Source organism: Cannabis sativa, chromosome 5, assembly GCF_029168945.1.
Source record: "Cannabis sativa cultivar Pink pepper isolate KNU-18-1 chromosome 5, ASM2916894v1, whole genome shotgun sequence".
NCBI classification, from domain to species: Eukaryota; Viridiplantae; Streptophyta; class Magnoliopsida; order Rosales; family Cannabaceae; genus Cannabis; species Cannabis sativa.
The window spans coordinates 30011855-30029762 of NC_083605.1; the positions used below are offsets into that span (position 1 = coordinate 30011855).

Genomic DNA, 17908 nt, shown 5'->3' on the forward strand with positions numbered 1-17908 from the left:
TTGGAAACCCCAGTGTCCTAAACTTCTTGCAAAGAAACAAGGTATTTCCATTTATAAACTTTAAGAGTTTTAGTGAATTATTATCCAATTGGATTTATGATTCTGGACTAAACTTTGTTTATTTGTTTTCTTCTTCTTATAGGCCAAGCTACTTGATCTCAATTGAGTTGGATCAGAAAGCTGGACCAAGGGTGAAATCGTCCAGATGAAGATGAAGCTCTTCAATTTTTTTTGAATTAATTGTTTTAGTTTAAAGACAATTTGGATTTCAAATTTTAGTCAGGGATATTTATCCCAGTTTCTCTCATATTGTTGCAATACATTTTTTTTTTCTAATTAATAAAGTTTTATTTTTCGAAATTACCTATTGCAAATTATGAGATTGAGCTTCATTTAATTTACCTTCATCAACTATTACCACATTATATTTGTATGTTTGTATGTGTAAGTGTTTTTATTATTGATGCAAATTCTATAATATTTACAACTCTTCATAGAGTTATATTATATATAAACACTAGAAATTATTTCTATGTTTATCAATAATTGTTAATTCTCATACAATTATTAAGAATTTGTTTAATAAAAGGATCTTATGATCTGATAGGGGTGGAGAAAAGTTAAGAAAACTATGCAGTTCAACGATCTTTTATATCTAATGAACTCTGGATAGTATTCAACTCCACATAAACTCTATCACACTAAGAGAATCATGATCTTTACAACCTTTAGGGGTGGATCATAATCTCTATATACTTAGGGGTGGAGGTTATCCATAGTACCCTATATGTATATTCTTAGGGGTGGAGTCTATTCCACAATTCCCTATGAAACACATATCTTGTTTAAACATAGAAGTAATATAATGAGTCAGCTATTGTCAATATAAATTCTTGATTGTATGTTCCATTTCGATTTTACTGTTGTAAGTAAAAGTTAGATACCTTTGAAAGTTCTTTGTTAAAGTTTCACACTACCTTAATTGAGTGGGAGAATTTTAAAGTTTTATACCCATCTTCATTAGGTTGATAATTGTGATAGGTACTTAAGAACAATACTGAAAAGCAAATCTAACCATTCACATGGATAGGTATAGCTTATCAGAATTATGAGAATAAGATAAAGAACTCTAGTTCAGTCCATTCGAATGACTTGAACAAGGAATTCTTAATCCTCATAAAATTTTATGGTATCTTATTTTTGATTACTTTATCTCTGGCATGTATTTTTCACTTCAAATACTAGTCTGCTATGTTGATGACTTAGTCTTGACCTAAAGTTTCAGACTAATACAAAAGTCACAACTAGGTAACTCTCCAAACAATCAGAGGTTAAAAGTATTATTTAACCAGACATCTGCTATTGAGTGGGAGCTATCTGAGATGTAATCAAATAGGGAACATTAGAAGATATTCAAGAAGGATTTATGAAAGTGATCTATATGTTAGATATTAAGGAACTGTGTATCAGTTGTCTTTGTATCTCACCATCTAATTTCGAAATTCTATAAGATGGTGCTTACTTTGGGGGTGGAGGAATTATTGTATAATAATTCAAGCTCTACCAGAGAAGAACTATAACTTGGTCTATTCAAAAATACCAGAAAGTTATATCACTGAAGAAAAGTCAACACTGTATTATCTCAATTACATATTTTAAAAATATGAGAGATAAGTCTTCTGTTAAATCAGATGTACTTTTAAAACAGTAATGATTTCAGTATCCCTTGATGAGTAAAGCATATAGTAAAGGATGTTTCATAAGTGTATTTATGAACTAGTTTCCAGAAGTTTGGGTGGATTCAAATATACTACACTTGATCTGAAGATCAAGACATCAGATTGACCTATTTGCGCAGTTTGTTTTATATTAGTGCAAGTGGGAGTTTGTTAGGTTTTATGCCCTAAATAAAACTCTTTACAATCTGATTAGTAATCAACATAAGAAATTTGAAGTGATTGATGTTTGCATGAATTCTACATGCTAATGGTTTAATATGTTTAATATGTTTATTACATTCATACACACAAAATCAGTTAAATCCAGATCATATGTTTATTCACAATTACAGTATCGTCAACACAGTAGAATGTGATTGTGATCATATGAATCTAAAGTTTTGGTCCCTGTTTCATCAGTGTTATTGGATTTACACTAATGTGATAATCAGAGATGATGTGTACTTACACTTGGAGTAAGTGTTATGTTCTTTCCAGGACATTAGTAAAGTATACTAGTTTCGAATGTATGGAGTATACATTGGACTGGACTGATATTGCAACTAAGTTAAGATATTACAAACTTACCGTTATACATATCTTTCCAAGTCAATATCAATAGTTGATCTTAAGATTAAAAGAATCTAAATCCTGATATGCTTAGGCTCAACTCAGGAGTGCTATTCATGTTCTTAGATTTATTAGTTAAGCCTACTTTCGGGTCAGGGTGATTCGTATATTTTGGGAACATGATAGTATGATTGAGTGGGAGTGCTGAACATAAATATGGAATCTATAACTTCTACTGGTGTATAGAAGTTAAGTGATGATTCCCTTCGAGCTTAGCAAATAGAAGTAAATGGATGAGCTCTTGTTTAACTGACTAATTATTAGATCACTAAACACCATTTACAGGTAGCTAAGTGTTTTAAGGGGCAAAATACATTGAGGGGTGAGAACGGTAAAGAAATCCCATCTCGATGTAAATCATCTATATAGAGGATCTTTAAATCACAATAAGATTATAACAATGGTTAAATGAGATAGTATATTGGTATCGTGAAACATACAATATGCTCTATATAAGTCTGAGAGTGCAATTCTAAGTTCTAAGAGTGGATTCAACGAAGAATTAATAAGTAGAAATTTACTTGGTAAATTTGGTTCACTTATTGGAAGCTCAGCATATAGATCCATGGTCCCTATTCTAGTTGAGAACATTCTGCTTGTAAGACTCATTAATTGATTCATGATTGGTCAATTATAATTCTAAAGTTAGACTATGTCTAATTTTATGAATTTTCACTAAGCAGGGGTGAAATTGTAAGGAAAAGAGTTTTCTGGGTTTATTTATTTATTAATAGACTTTATATGTCTAATTAATAATTAAATTAAATGACAATATTATTTAATAATTTATTTTAGTTATTAAATAATTAGTTTTGGCATTTAAAAGGTTAGAATTGGAAAATTGGCATTTTTGAGAAAATAGAGATAAAATTTGATAAAACTGCAAAATCAAGTGAGGCCCATTAAGCACCATATGGCCGGCCACTTAGATGAGTTTTTCAAATTAATATTTTTATTATTTTAATGCCAAATAATTCTAAACCTAGACCTAGTAGTTGCCTATAAATAGAAAGTGATGGCTCAGTCAAATCATAAGTTTTCAGATCAACTTTCTGACAGAAATTTCTCTCTTCAGAAAAACTGAGCCTTCCTCACTCTCTACCTTGGCCGAAATCTCTCTCTCTCTTTTCCCTTCATCTTTTTCGTGACCTTAGTGAAAGAGTAAGTGCCCACACACAGCAAGCAGTAACTCAATCATAGATTGGAAGACTGTGAAGGATCAAAGCTTGAAGAAGAAGGAGATTCGGGCTCAGATCTTGATTATACTCTGCTACAGAAAGGAATCAAGGGTTAGAGATTTGAGTGGAAGGAGACATTTATTCCGCTGCATCAATGTAAGGTTTTCTTAACTTTATATGTGTTTATTTTATCGTTTTAGAAAGTTCATATTTAGGATGTTAATAAACATACTTGTGAGTAGATCTAAGATCCTGGTAAAATAATTCCCAACACATCCCACTCCCTCAGTTGTAGCAACTGAGAAAACTACTACTAAAGCTCCTGTTCAGAAGGTCACCGCTCCTCGTCGTAGTGGGAGGGTTTCTACAAAACCATCTCGTTATGGCTTGGATGGTGAAATCAATATGGTCGTTGGTGACGGTATTGATGACGACCCATTAACCTATAAACAGGCAATGGCAAGTCCGCAACGGAAGCAATGGTCAGCCGGTATGGATTCAGAAATGGATTCCATGAAAAAGAACAAAGTCTGGGAATATGTAGAACCACCTGATGATTTTCGTCCAATTGGATGTAAATGGGTCTACAAGAAGAAAAGAGGTGCTGAAGGCGAAGTCAAAACTTTCAAAGCTAGACTGGTCGCCAAGGGTTATACCCAAAGAGAAGGTGTGGACTATGAGGAAACTTTTAGTCCTGTTGCCATGCTCAAATCCATCCGAATTCTTCTCTCCATAGCTACCCCTTTAGATTATGAAATTTGGCAAATGGATGTCAAGACAACCTTTCTTAATGGGCTTCTTGAAGAAACCATCTATATGGAGCAACCAGAAGGTTATGTTCTTCCTGGGCAAGAGAATAAAGTTTGCAAATTAAATAGGTCCATATATGGACTTAAGCAAGCTTCTCGCTCATGGAATAAAAGGTTTGATGAAATCATCAAAACCTACGGCTTTCATCAGAATGAAGATGAACCTTGTGTTTACCAACTCAAGGAAAACCAAGTAGTAGTATTCCCGGTCCTTTATGTTGATGATATTTTGATCATTGGAAACAATGTCAAGAAAATGACTCACATCAAGGAATGGCTTGACACTCAATTCGACATGAAAGACTTGGGTCAGGCAGCCTATGTTCTTGGTATTCAAATTGTCAGAAACCGAAAGAACAGATCCCTTGCTCTCTCTCAAACAACTTACATTAACAAAGTTCTAGAGAGATTTTCCATGACCAATACCAATGGGGCAAACATGCCCTCTAGACATGGTATCCGTCTATCTAAGGAACAGTGTCCTACTGATCCTCAAGAGATAGAAGACATGGCAAAAATTCCTTATGCTTCTGCAGTTGGAAGTCTAATGTATGCTATGCTATGCACTAGACGTGACATCTGCTATGCAGTTGGAATCGTGAGCAGGTATCAGTCAAATCCAGGACGGGTACATTGGAATGTTGTTAAGTATATTTTGAAATACTTAAAGAGTACAAGAGATTATGTATTAGTCTACAAGGGTGGTGCTTTAAATCTCTTAGGCTATACAGACTCAGATTTCCAGGGATGTCTTGAAGACAGGAAATCTACATCTGGGATGGTGTTTACTCTTGGGGGTGGAGCAGTGGTTTGGAGAAGTGCTAAACAAACTGCGATTCCGGATTCTACCATGGAGGCAGAATACATAGCTGCGGCTGAAGCAGCTAAAGAGGTTGTCTGGCTTAGGAAGTTCTTCACCAGTCTCGGTGTAGTTCTTGGAATGGAAAAGCCTTTAGTCCTGCTTTGTGATAATACTGGAGCTATAGCCAACAGTAAGGAACCCCGAAGCCACAAGAGAAGTAAGCATATAGAAAGAAAGTATCATATTATCAGAGAATATGTGGCAAGAGGGGATGTACTGGTGGAGAAAGTGGATACGCAGGATAACTTGGCTGATCCATTCACCAAAGTCTTGGCAGTAACTTCATTCGAAAAGCACCGTCAAAATTTTGGATTAATTGAAATGTACTGATTTGTTTTATATTAGTGCAAGTGGGAGTTTGTTGGGTTTTATGCCCTAAATAAAACTCTGTTTCAATGTCATCCAGATTATTCAATATCAATAAAGTAACAGAAGTAATTTTTCATTCACTTGTGTATGTTTTGGTTCACATAATCAATTGCTTGTCTATTTGATTTATAAATTCATCCAAACCCCTTTTCACATACTTGATCATGTTTATTGTGTTGTCAACACAGTGGAAAATAAACATGACTATGTGAATAAAGTATTCCTAGATTTATCAGAACACTGGGTTTCACTGATATGACAATCTACAACAGAGTTTACTTACATTTGGAGAAATGTTATGTTCTTTCCAGAACATAGGTTAAAGTAAAGCTCAGGTTGGATGCATGGAGTATGCATTGGAATGGACCGATATTGAACTTTGAATTAGATTTTCAAACTTACCGTAAACATCGATTCAATTCAATATCATAAGTTGATCCTAGATCACATGATCGAAATCCTGATATGGTTAGGCTTAATTTCAAGAGTATTATTCGTGTTCTTTGATTTGTTAGTTAAGCCTAATCTTTAGTCTGGGCAATACATACATTTTGGGAACACGGTAGTGCGATTGAGTGGGAGCGCTAACATAAATATGGAATCTATAGCTTCTATCTGGCGAATAGTAAGCAAAGGGTGATTTCCTTCGAGCTTAACCAAACGAGATAAATGATTGAGTACTCATTTCACTTAGTTGAAATATCATTTATACAGGGTTAAGTGTTTTAAGGATAAAATACATTGTAAGGTGTTACGGTAATTTAGTCCCTTTACAGTGTAAATCATCCATATAGAGGATCATTGATCACATTAGGATTATAACAATGGATAACTAATAATGTGTCTATATGGTGGAACATATAGAGCATTCTATATACTGAGAGTGCAATTCTGAGTTCTATGTGTGGATTCAACGAAGCTCGGATATATAGACCCATGGTCCCCTCACTAGTTGAGATGATATTACTTGTAAGACTCATTTAATTGATTTTAATTAATCAATTAAAAATTCTCAAGATAGACTTGTCTATTTGAGAATTTATCACTTATTAAGGGCAAAACAGTAAATAGAGATTTTGAAGGGCATATTTATTAATTAGGAAACTTTAATTAGTTTCATTATTAATAAAATAAATGACAATATATTATTTGATAATTAATTTTAATTATTAAATAATTAGATTTGACATTTATGTAGTTGAAGAAAGGAATTGGCAGTTTTTGACAAAACAGGAAACTATCAGTGTAGGAAAAGGAAAGTTGGAAAAGTGGCAAACCTTGTTTCCACAATGCCTAGGCCGGCCACTTAGCTTCCTTTTCTCTTTGATTTTTTTCAATTCCAAATGTCAATCATAGCCCTTGGTGGTCTTCTATAAATAGAAGACAAAGGCTTCAGAGTTGAACTCAACTGTACAACCTTTTCACAACATTATTCTGAAAGAATTTTCTCTCAGAAAATTCTCTCTGAGCCGCCACCCTCTCTCTCTCTCTCTCTCTTCCTTCACTGTTTCGAAAAGTATAAGTGCTAGAGTAGTGCCCACACACATCAAGTAATACCTCAATCATAGTGAGGAAGGCTGTGTAGAATTCAGAAACAACAAAGAAGGACTATCGGGCTCAGATCTTGATTATATTCTGCTACAGAAAGGAATCAAGGGTTAGAGATCTGAGTGGGAGGAGACATATATTCCATTGCAATCACTGTAAGATTTCTGATACTCTTATGTCTTTAATTTCCTATCGTTTTAGAAGTTCATATTTAGGTTGTTAAATCAACATACTTGTGAGTAGATCTAAGATCCTGGTAAAATAACTTCCAACAGATCGGCCATGGCAAGTCACGGGATTCCCCTGGTTTGGATTGGTCAGAAACTCCTCAACCCTGGAATCCATTATTTCTGGCTCCGGTTGAGGTTTGAAGTCTGTGGGAACTAATGGCGAATGGTTGGTGCATCTGGGTATTATGAGTCTGAAAGGAAAAACTTCTGAACTCAGAAGAGACATTTTGACAAGAAGGAAGTAATCCATTCTGAAAATGGGTTTCACTAAAGAGCCAGAGGACTTGTGAAAAATGACAAGCATGAGCAGTCTTTTTATACACGAAGTTCAGTAGCAAGAAAGCTAAATATTGAGAAATCTAACGACAAGGAATCGTGCAAAATATGAATAGGCAATTCATAATGATCTTCGAAACCATACAACCGCCAGAATCGAAGGAGGCATCCTTTCCAAGAAAGGATTTTGGCAAAAAGGCCCTCCGTAACTATTAAAAAGCTCTTTTTACTAAAAGAACTTTTTAAGGGGCAATTGTTATACCCGAAATTCGAATGGAGGACACATGTCAAGATAAAGGGAATGTGAATCAGTGTCGTATCTTTTATGGAATAACTCATTAATTGTGTAAGTACTAGAGTATATTTGTAACCAGCTGTCTGTAAAGTCTTAGGCGAGGAATCAATGTATGAACTGATACTTAGAGTATTAGGGAGAAATCATATGTCGCTAAGGGATAATAGCGAGGCACCAGAGAAGAGCAACACATACCTCAACTTGCAATAAGTAGGCTAAGTATAAAAGCCAAACCGGCTCAGAATACAAGAATGCGAGATGACCATCTTGTTGGAAATATTTTACTAGGATCTAGATTTACTACCATGTATGTTTCATTAACATCCTAATATGAATTCTAAAACAATGAAATAAACACATATAAAGTTTAGGAAACGTTAAATTGGGTGCAGCGGAATATAATGACTCCTTCCGTTCAAATCTCTAGCCCTTGATTCCTTTGTGTAGCAAAGCATCACCAAGATCTGAACCTGGATCTCTTTCTCTCCTTACTTTGATGCTGATTCTCCTTCTTGTTGTTTGGAATCTTCTACAGTCTTACACACTATGATTGAGATACTACTTGATGTGTGTGGGCACTACTCTATCACTTAAGGTTCCAAATTTAGAGAAGAAAAGAGAAGAGAAGTGGCTCGGCCTATAGAGAAAAGAATAGGAGGCTCAAATTTCATCTCACAAAGTTAACTTAAGTTAAGTGTGAATGAGAGCCATCACTATCTATTTATAGGTAACCACCTAGGTTTAAGTTAAAATTATTTGTCATTAAAATAATGAAAAAATAAATGATAAAAACCTATAAGAGTGGCCGGCCATGGGCTTTGGATAATGGGCCTCACTTATGCAATTTGGCTGTTTTATCATTTCTGCATCTCATTTTCTGTAAAATGTTAATTTTCAAATTCAACCATTTAAATGTCAATTCTAATTATTTAATAACTAAAATTAATTATTAAATAATATTGTCATTTAATATATTTATTAATTAGACATATAAAGTCTCTTAATTAACAAATAAAACCTAGAATCTCTTTTCTTTCAATTTTGCCCTTGCTTAGTGAAAATTCATAAACTAGACATAGTCTAACTTTAGAATTATAATTGATTAATCAAAATCAATTAATTGAGTCTTACAAGCAGTATGGTCTCAACTAGTATGGGGACCATGGGCCTATATTTCTGAGCTTCCAATAAGTCGAACCGAATTCCCAAGTAAATTCCCTAACTTATTAATTCCTTATTGAATCCACACTTAGAACTTGGAATTGTACTCTCAACCATATAGAACGCTCTATATGTTCCACGATATAGATACGTCATTAGTTATCCATTGTTATAATCCTAATTTGATCAATTACCCTCTAATAGATGATCTACATTGAATAGGCACTAAGTTACCGTTACACCTTCAATGTATTTTATCTTTAAAACACTTAGCTCCGTATAAATGATATTTCAGCGAAGTGAAATGAGATCTCCACTATTTATCTCTATTTAGCCAAGCTCGAAGGATATCATTGTTTCACTTCTAAATTCCTATAGAAGTTATAGACTCCATATTTATGTTAGCACTCCAACTAAATTATACTATCATGTTCCCAAAATGTATGTATCACCCTGACCCAAAAGTAGGCTTAACTAACAAATCAAAGAACATGTATAATACTCTTGAGATCGAACCTAAACATATCAGGATTAAGATCATTTGATCTAGGATCAACGGGTGATATTGAATTGAATAGATATTACGATAAATTTTAATATATCTAATCAAAGTTCAATATCGATCCCTTCCGATGTATACTCCATACATACGATACTGGTAAACTTTGCCAATGCCCTGGAAAGGGCATAACACTTATCCAAGGTGTAAGAATACCTATCGCTGATTATCATGTCAGTCTAAATCCAGTGAATTGATAAATCAGGGAATAAACTTTCGAACATAGAATTAAGATTATATTCCACTGTGGTGACAACACTATAATCATTAACAAATTTATATGTTCTGGACTTAAATAGAATTCATACATTATATACATATAATCATGAAATAAATCATGTGAACCATGTAACATAAAATGTTATTTCTGATCTTTATTAATAAGTAAATCTGATTATATTGAAATGAGTTTTATTTAGGGCATAAAACCCAACAAACTCTCACTTGCACTAATATAAAACAAAATGTGCATTTCAAATAATCTCAACACCTTGATATACAAATCAAGTGTAGTAGTAGTATACTCCTCGTAATAGGATCTAACAGGTTGAATTAAACACAATCTTCTCTCCACCATTACTCTTCCTTAATCACAAAATCCTTGAGATGGTGAAATTCCTCTCTATATGTCTACTCTCTTGGGATACTGGATTCTATACTTTTGGCAACTACTTTTTGGTTAATCAAGAAATAACACTAGTAGTTAAGACAAGTTGGAACGATGCCACAAATGTATAGAACTTTCCTTAGACTGAATAAGTACTTTTCCTACAACTTTAACATCCAGTCTCTCTCTGGTAGACTAATTAAGAGACTTCAGATAGGTTTTTACACTTCTCCAAAATCACTACTCCACCCCTAGAGTAATCACCATATTATCAGTAGACTTTCTAGCACAAAGGCAAGTCTCGAAATCTGATGTGGTGTAGTCTAAGAGTTTTAAACACACCCTTATAGACTAACATATAGTTCCTCTTCTTAATCTTAAGATTTACATGATTGTCTTCCAATGTTCCTCTCCTGGATCAATCTAATACCTACTCATTACTCCCACTCAACAATAGGTGTCTGGTCTAAGGCATACTAAAGCATATATGAGACCTCTCATTGTTGATTTAAGAAATTCTTTCATGGCTTTATCTTTTCTGGAATAGTTGAGACTTTTCCTTAGATAAATAAAATCTATGCCTAGAAGTCGAGAAGCTTCTATAGATTGCCATTAGAAAGGAAATGCTTCAGCATCTTACTAAAGTAAGTTGCTTGCATTAGAGTAAGTAATTACCAGGTTTACCATAAGCCATAGGTTTAGATAAAGTCAAACCTATAATACTAGGAACATGAAGTCTTGTAAGTCCATTGAATAGACTTATACACGAAAATTTCCTTTCTTGTCCTTGTAATAGAAAACTTTAGGTTACAACATGTGAATGGATCAAACCATAGTTCTCTTGGCTTTTCTTCTTAGTTTCTTATTTTTGACAATCCATTACTTGTTTAAACTCACAATGGATTTTAATCACTAGTGTCTTCCAAGTCATAATAAGGTGAGTTCCTAGAAACCATCCCACTACGACAAGGTACCGTGAATTATGTCTAAGAAAACTACATGGTATTAACCTCTTCGGTTGTGTCAAGACAACAGAGGCAATGGGATCATCTTGTATCGAATAAGATGATAGAACACTTATGGAATCAAGGAAAAAATATCTCCTTTATTTTCTACTTTATTTTCAAACTTAGTCATTTTCTTAGAAAAGTAGTATTTGTTTAAACAAACACTTTCTTATCTAATGACTATGGGATGGTCCACCCCTAATCACTTAGAATAGCTAACAAACATGGAAACCTTGGTTAACAGTAGCCTTTCTTAAGATTTCGATTGGGTCATCCATGAATCTAGTAATGATTTACTTTTAAGTATACAACCATTGCATCATTCTGAAATTGCATTACCATAGAAGGATTTAGGCAACGACTAGTAACTAATCATCTATATGCAAATTAAAATTTCTGGGGAGGTAAGTCTGGATATAATTCAAAAATCAACTTAATGATCTTTGAACTGCATATCTACTAACTATTTCTCCACACCTATCAGTTCGCAAGATCTTTAACAACTTACCTTAATGGTTTTTCACCATTGCTAGCAATTCATGAAATTTTTCAAACTTTTCAAATTTCTTTGCATAAGGTAATATCTAGAGTCATCGTTTTAAGAATACAACAAAAAACTCATATCCACCCCCGAATGTACATCCATCTGCGAATGAGATGAACTTAGTTTCAGTGGATATAGGCATATTAACTCTTTGCAGAGAATGATCTTGTCAAAACCACTATGAACAAGATACAAATGCCATAGATTTATAAAATATGGTTGTGTCTTTTGATGACTTAGGTTTAGTTACATAAAATAGTTCTTAGAATAGTGCAAGTAGATCGTGGTCACAGAATACTAAACTCACATTCCATACAGTTTGAATCCATTGATAGAAAATGGTTATAAAACACTTGTGAAAGTGAAACTGTATTGTATTAAAAAAATTATTTGGAATCTAAAATTTAAAGTCAAAGACTTAAATTTATACCAAATATAATGAGTAATTCTTTCTTGGACCACCACTACTAGTTTAACTCTAAGTCTGATTTGCCCATACAAGTAGGAGATTTAAGATTGAGGATTTATATCATTTTGGGATAGAATTTTGGGAAAATAATTATATGCGTCATTTAATTTCTTAAGAGAAAATATAGAAGGACATGAAAAGATTTATAGACTATTCATCCAATGATATGTTATCGAGCTAATTCGAAATGAATAAGCTAAGAGGAATTAGGATAATTTCGTTTTTGATGCTTCGATTAGCGAGAGTCAAAGTAATCTTATTTATACAATCTTCTTGTTTTATATTGTAAATACTAGTCTAAGGTGTCATCAATTGATGAACAGCTAGATGTTGCATTTACAATATTTATCTTTCGAGATCTAACACTATTATGTTTGTCTAATGTTGACAATCCATTAAGGAATTGTCCCATTAGAACAACAAACCAAGTTAGACCAACAATGAAGATTCGAAATTAAACTACAATTTAATAACAGAAAATAACATGGTTCAATATAAATTCATACACAATTCAGAAATTATCAAACATATAGCAAATAACAAAGACATGTGAAAATACAAAACAGGCACATCTTAAATAATTTCTAAGGTTTCCAACAAACTGATACAGTGTCCCGGTAGGCGAGAGTCAAAGTATCATTCATTGAATAGAGTTGTCAGCTCATCTAAAATACAAACCATTCTAGCAACCTTTTATTCGATCAAAATAAGAATCCAACGTTGTCCCGGTAGGCGAGAGTCAAGGTTATTCTCATTTTATGAGCTTCCACCATTGTTTCATGTTTTATAAGTTTATCTCTAAGTAGTCACTGTAGGGGAGAGTTTAATAGAGACGAAAACTTACAAAACACTTATCAAATGAGATCTTACGGTGTTAAATGCGTTCAACGAATAACCATCCATAAGGAGGACGAAGTCTAGCGTCTCGAGGTTATATTGAAAACATTTAACTATTGTAAGACCAACCATGGAGAACGAATGTCCTAATAATAATAAAGCTCATTATTTAAAAAAATGTATTTTCTTCTAATATTTATTTTAATCAATTTACTTTAAATATATATTTATTTAATTAAAATTACCAATTTAGAATGAAAAATTCTAAATATAAACTATCATCAAATATGCACATAAACCACATGAAACAATCCAAATTAATGCATATCATCGTTCTAATTCATATTTCATGAAAATAAATCATTACCATGGCTCTGAGACCAGTTGTTGGAAATATTTTACCAGGATCTAGATTTACTACCATGTATGTTTCATTAACATCCTAATATGAATTCTAAAACAATGAAATAAACACATATAAAGTTTAGGAAACCTTACATTGGGTGCAGCGGAATATAATGAATCCTTCCGTTCAAATCTCTAGCCCTTGATTCCTTTGTGTAGCAGAGCATCACCAAGATCTGAACCTGGATCTCTTTCTCTCCTTCCTTTGATGCTGATTCTCCTTCTTGTTGTTTGGAATCTCCTACAGTCTTACACACTATGATTGAGATACCGCTTGATGTGTGTGGGCACTACTTTATCACTCAAGGTTCGAAATTTAGAGAAGAAAAGAGAAGGGGAGTGGTTCGGCCTATAGAGAAAAGAATAGGAGGCTCAAATTTCATCTCACAAAGTTAACTTAAGTTAAGTGTGAATGAGAGCTATCACTATCTATTTATAGGTAACCACCTAGGTTTAAGTTAGAATTATTTGTCATTAAAATAATGAAAAAATAAATGATAAAAGCCTATAAGAGTGGCCGGCCATGGGCTTTGGATAATGGGCCTCACTTATGCAATTTTGCTGTTTTATCATTTCTGCATCTCATTTTCTGTAAAATGTTAATTTTCATATTCAACCATTTAAATGTCAATTCTAATTATTTAATAACTAAAATTAATTATTAAATAATATTGTCATTTAATATATTTATTAATTAGACATATAAAGTCTCTTAATTAACAAATAAAACCTAGAATCTCTTTTCTTTCAATTTTGCCCTTGCTTAGTGAAAATTCATAAACTAGACATAGTCTAACTTTAGAATTATAATTGATTAATCAAAATCAATTAACTAAGTCTTACAAGAAGTATGGTCTCAACTAGTATGCGGACCATGGGCCTATATTTCCGAGCTTCCAATAAGTCGAACTGAATCACCAAGTAAATTCCCTAACTTATTAATTCCTTATTGAATGCACACTTAGAACTTGGAATTTCACTATCAGTCATATAGAACACTCTATATGTTCCACGATATAGATACGTCATTAGTTATCCATTGTTGTAATCCTAATTTGATCAATGACCCTCTAATAGATGATCTACATTGAATAAGCACTAAGTTACCGTTACACCTTCAGTGTATTTTATCCTTAAAACACTTAGCTTCGTATAAATGATATTTCAGCAAAGTGAAATGAGATCTCCACCATTTATCTCTATTTAGCCAAGCTCGAAGGATATCATCGTTTCACTTCTAAATTCCTATAGAAGTTATAGACTCCATATTTATGTTAGCGCTCCCACTCAATTATACTATCATGTTCCCAAAATGTATGTATCACCCTAACCCAAAAGTAGGCTTAACTAACAAATCAAAGAACATGTATAATACTCTTGAGATCGAACCTAAACATATCAGGATTAAGATCATTTGATCTCGGATCAACGGGTGATATTGAATTGAATAGATATCACAGTAACTTTTAATATATCTAATCAAAGTTCAATATCGGTCCCTTCCGATGTATACTCCATACATCCGATACTAGTAAACTTTGCCAATGCCCTGGAAAGGGCATAACACTTATCCAAGTTGTAAGAATACCTATCACTCATTATTATGTCAGTCTAAATCTAGTGAACTGACAAATCAGGGAATAAACTTTCGAACATATAATTAAGATTATATTCCACTGTGCTGACAACACTATAATCATTAACAAATTCATATGTTCTGGACTTAAATAGAATTCATACATTATATATATAATCATGAAATAAATCATGTGAACCATGCAACATAAAATGTTATTTCTGATCTTTATTAATAAGTAAATCTGATTATATTGAAATGAGTTTTATTTAGGGCATAAAACCCAACACATCTCGCTACGAGGAAACTTCGTATAGTTTCATCCAACTAACGGAAGCAAGACTCACAACCCATGCAAGTCACTAGATTTCCTTATATCCGCTTTCGACGCAAGACACATCTTGTCGATCTCGGAAAGAAGAATGGTTCCATCTCGCCATTGGGATCACTACAATCAAGTTTCTGTCGAGACATCTCCAGAATCAATAATTAAAGACGTGTTTAATACACGATATTTCTGACCCAATAAAAACGGGAAAAAATCACAGCTATATGACTTTCATAATCATGCACCACTCTTAGGTTATATTTAGCCTATGTTTCGGGTTTGAAAAGTAAGCATTTTCTCGCCTATTGGTGTCTTTTGGAGCGGTTTTATGCTTGATTTTCCTTGTCTCAGGTTCCCGGGGTATCAAAAGTCAAATGCAGTCAATTGATGAAAAGACGGGACAAACTGGTGAAAAATCGGAGAAATCTGCTCTTCAGGTGTCAGTAGTCGCGACCATGGATCGTGCTAGTCGCGACCCTTTTCTATGGTTGCGACCACGGTCGCGACTTGGAGTTTTGGTAGAACCTATGATTTTTGAGGTTTGTCTGTAGTCGCGACCAGCCTTTAAGGTGGTCGCGACCTTATACGGAAAACGCAGATTTTGACCTAATTCAGATTTTTTTCCAATTGGAGGCACACCTTTCATTCCTATATAAGGAACACGATTCAGAAGGTCAAAGGAAGCGAAAATATACCTGAATAGTGGATGAAAGTGGAGAGGAAGCTATCTTGAAGACCCGAAGCGATATCACCTTCTAGTTTCTTTCTTTTATCCTTATTCTTTCTTTTATGTCTAGTTTTGTTTTAGATTTAATCATGGATGTTATTATTGTTTTTATGAGCTAAATTTCCCATTAAGGGAGGATGATGAATGTTGTTTAAGTTTATACCTAGTTAATAAATAATTGCCATTCCTCCATCTTGATTGTGAATACTATCTATATTTGTGTTTAATTCCATGTGCAAGATTGATCACCTTTTACATGTTTAATGATCTCAATTTGAAATCTGAAAAGTGAGAATTGAGAATGCTAAAATTTGATAGTCTAGGTTTTGATGTGAAACGAAAGTATTTACATAGCCTTAGTGACAATTAGATTATTGCTTAATGCTGATTTCATGTTGGTTTAATTAAGAAGTTAATTAGAGAACATGAGATTTAGAACCTAAAACATCTGAGATGAGTTAGGTTAATTCATAATCTGTCATTCACTTCAAGTAAAGGATAGCAATTAGGCATTAACATTGGTAACTTAACAACAGGATTCTCCTCCCTAATATCTCATCTTGATGAATCTTCATTTTTTCTTTTAATTTCTAAATTGTTTTATTTTATTCACAAAAAGTATTGTTTTACCAGATAGAATCATAAGTATAAATTAGTAGTACTTAGTCCAATTCCCTGTGGTTCGATCTCACTTGCGTGAGCTACTACTTGACTGCATATACTTGCGTAGTGATCATAAAATTCGTAACAAGTTTTTGGCACCGTTGCAGGGGAATTGTTTAAAGATTAATATTACACAAAATTATACTAACTTCTACTTTGGTATATTTTCTTGTTGAATTTCTAACCTTTCTCTTGCAAAACTGTTCTTATCTATTTCAGGTATTTTGAGTGCATGCGCCGCCAAGGGCAAGCAGCTGTATTACCCGTTGACCCTGAAATCAAGAAAACTTGTAGGAGAAACCGAAAGAACAGGAGGCAAGAAAGAGTTTCAGCAACTGCTGAAACATCAGAAATCATGGCTGCTAATGTGAATGCTAATGCTGCAAATAACGGTAATAATGGTTGTGCCGTTGAAGATCAAGCTAATGGTCGTAGCTTGAGAGATTACATTCTCCCTACTCTTACGGGAGTGCAGCCATTTATCAGGCCACCGGCAGTGGATGCTAATAACTTTGAGATCAAGCGTGCCATACTTCAAATGGTGCAGTCCTCAGTTCAGTTTGGTGGCCTCCCTTCTGAAGATCCTAATCTGCATCTCTCGAACTTCATGGAACTTTGTGAGACTTTTAAAGTTAATGGAGTTCGTGATGATGCCATTCGTCTGAGACTGTTTCCATTCTTGCTCAGAGAACGAGCCAAGAGCTGGTTGAATTCCCTGCCACCCAACTCTATTGCCACCTGGAATGATTTGGCAACGAAATTTTTGTCAAAGTTCTTTCCACCAGTAAAGTCTGCCAAGCTGCGAGGAGAAATCAACAACTTTTGCCAACAAGATAATGAATCTCTCCATGAGTGTTGGGAGAGGTTTAAGGATCTGATCACAAAGTGCCCTCATCATGGTATAGAGAAGTGGATGCTGGTTCACAACTTTCAACGGGTTGGTTGGTAACACTAGAACTCTTATAGATGCAGCAGCTGGTGGAGCATTTATGAGAAAGAGTGCAAATGAGGCTTATGATCTGTTGGAGGAGATGGCCCTAAACAATCAGCAGTGGCCAACTGAAAGGAGTCAAACTAAGAAGGTAGCTGGTGTGCTAGAGGTGGATGCCA

General features: G+C 33.9%; 1 non-coding gene across 1 annotated transcript; it reads right to left on the reverse strand.

Annotated features, from left to right (window-relative positions):
• Nucleotides 1-17594: 17594 nt before the first annotated feature.
• LOC115718260 (small nucleolar RNA R71) lies at nt 17595-17701 on the reverse strand. The gene has a single exon (XR_004011843.2). It is a non-coding gene; the product is annotated as a small nucleolar RNA R71 (small nucleolar RNA).
• Between the last annotated feature and the right edge of the window lie 207 nt (nt 17702-17908).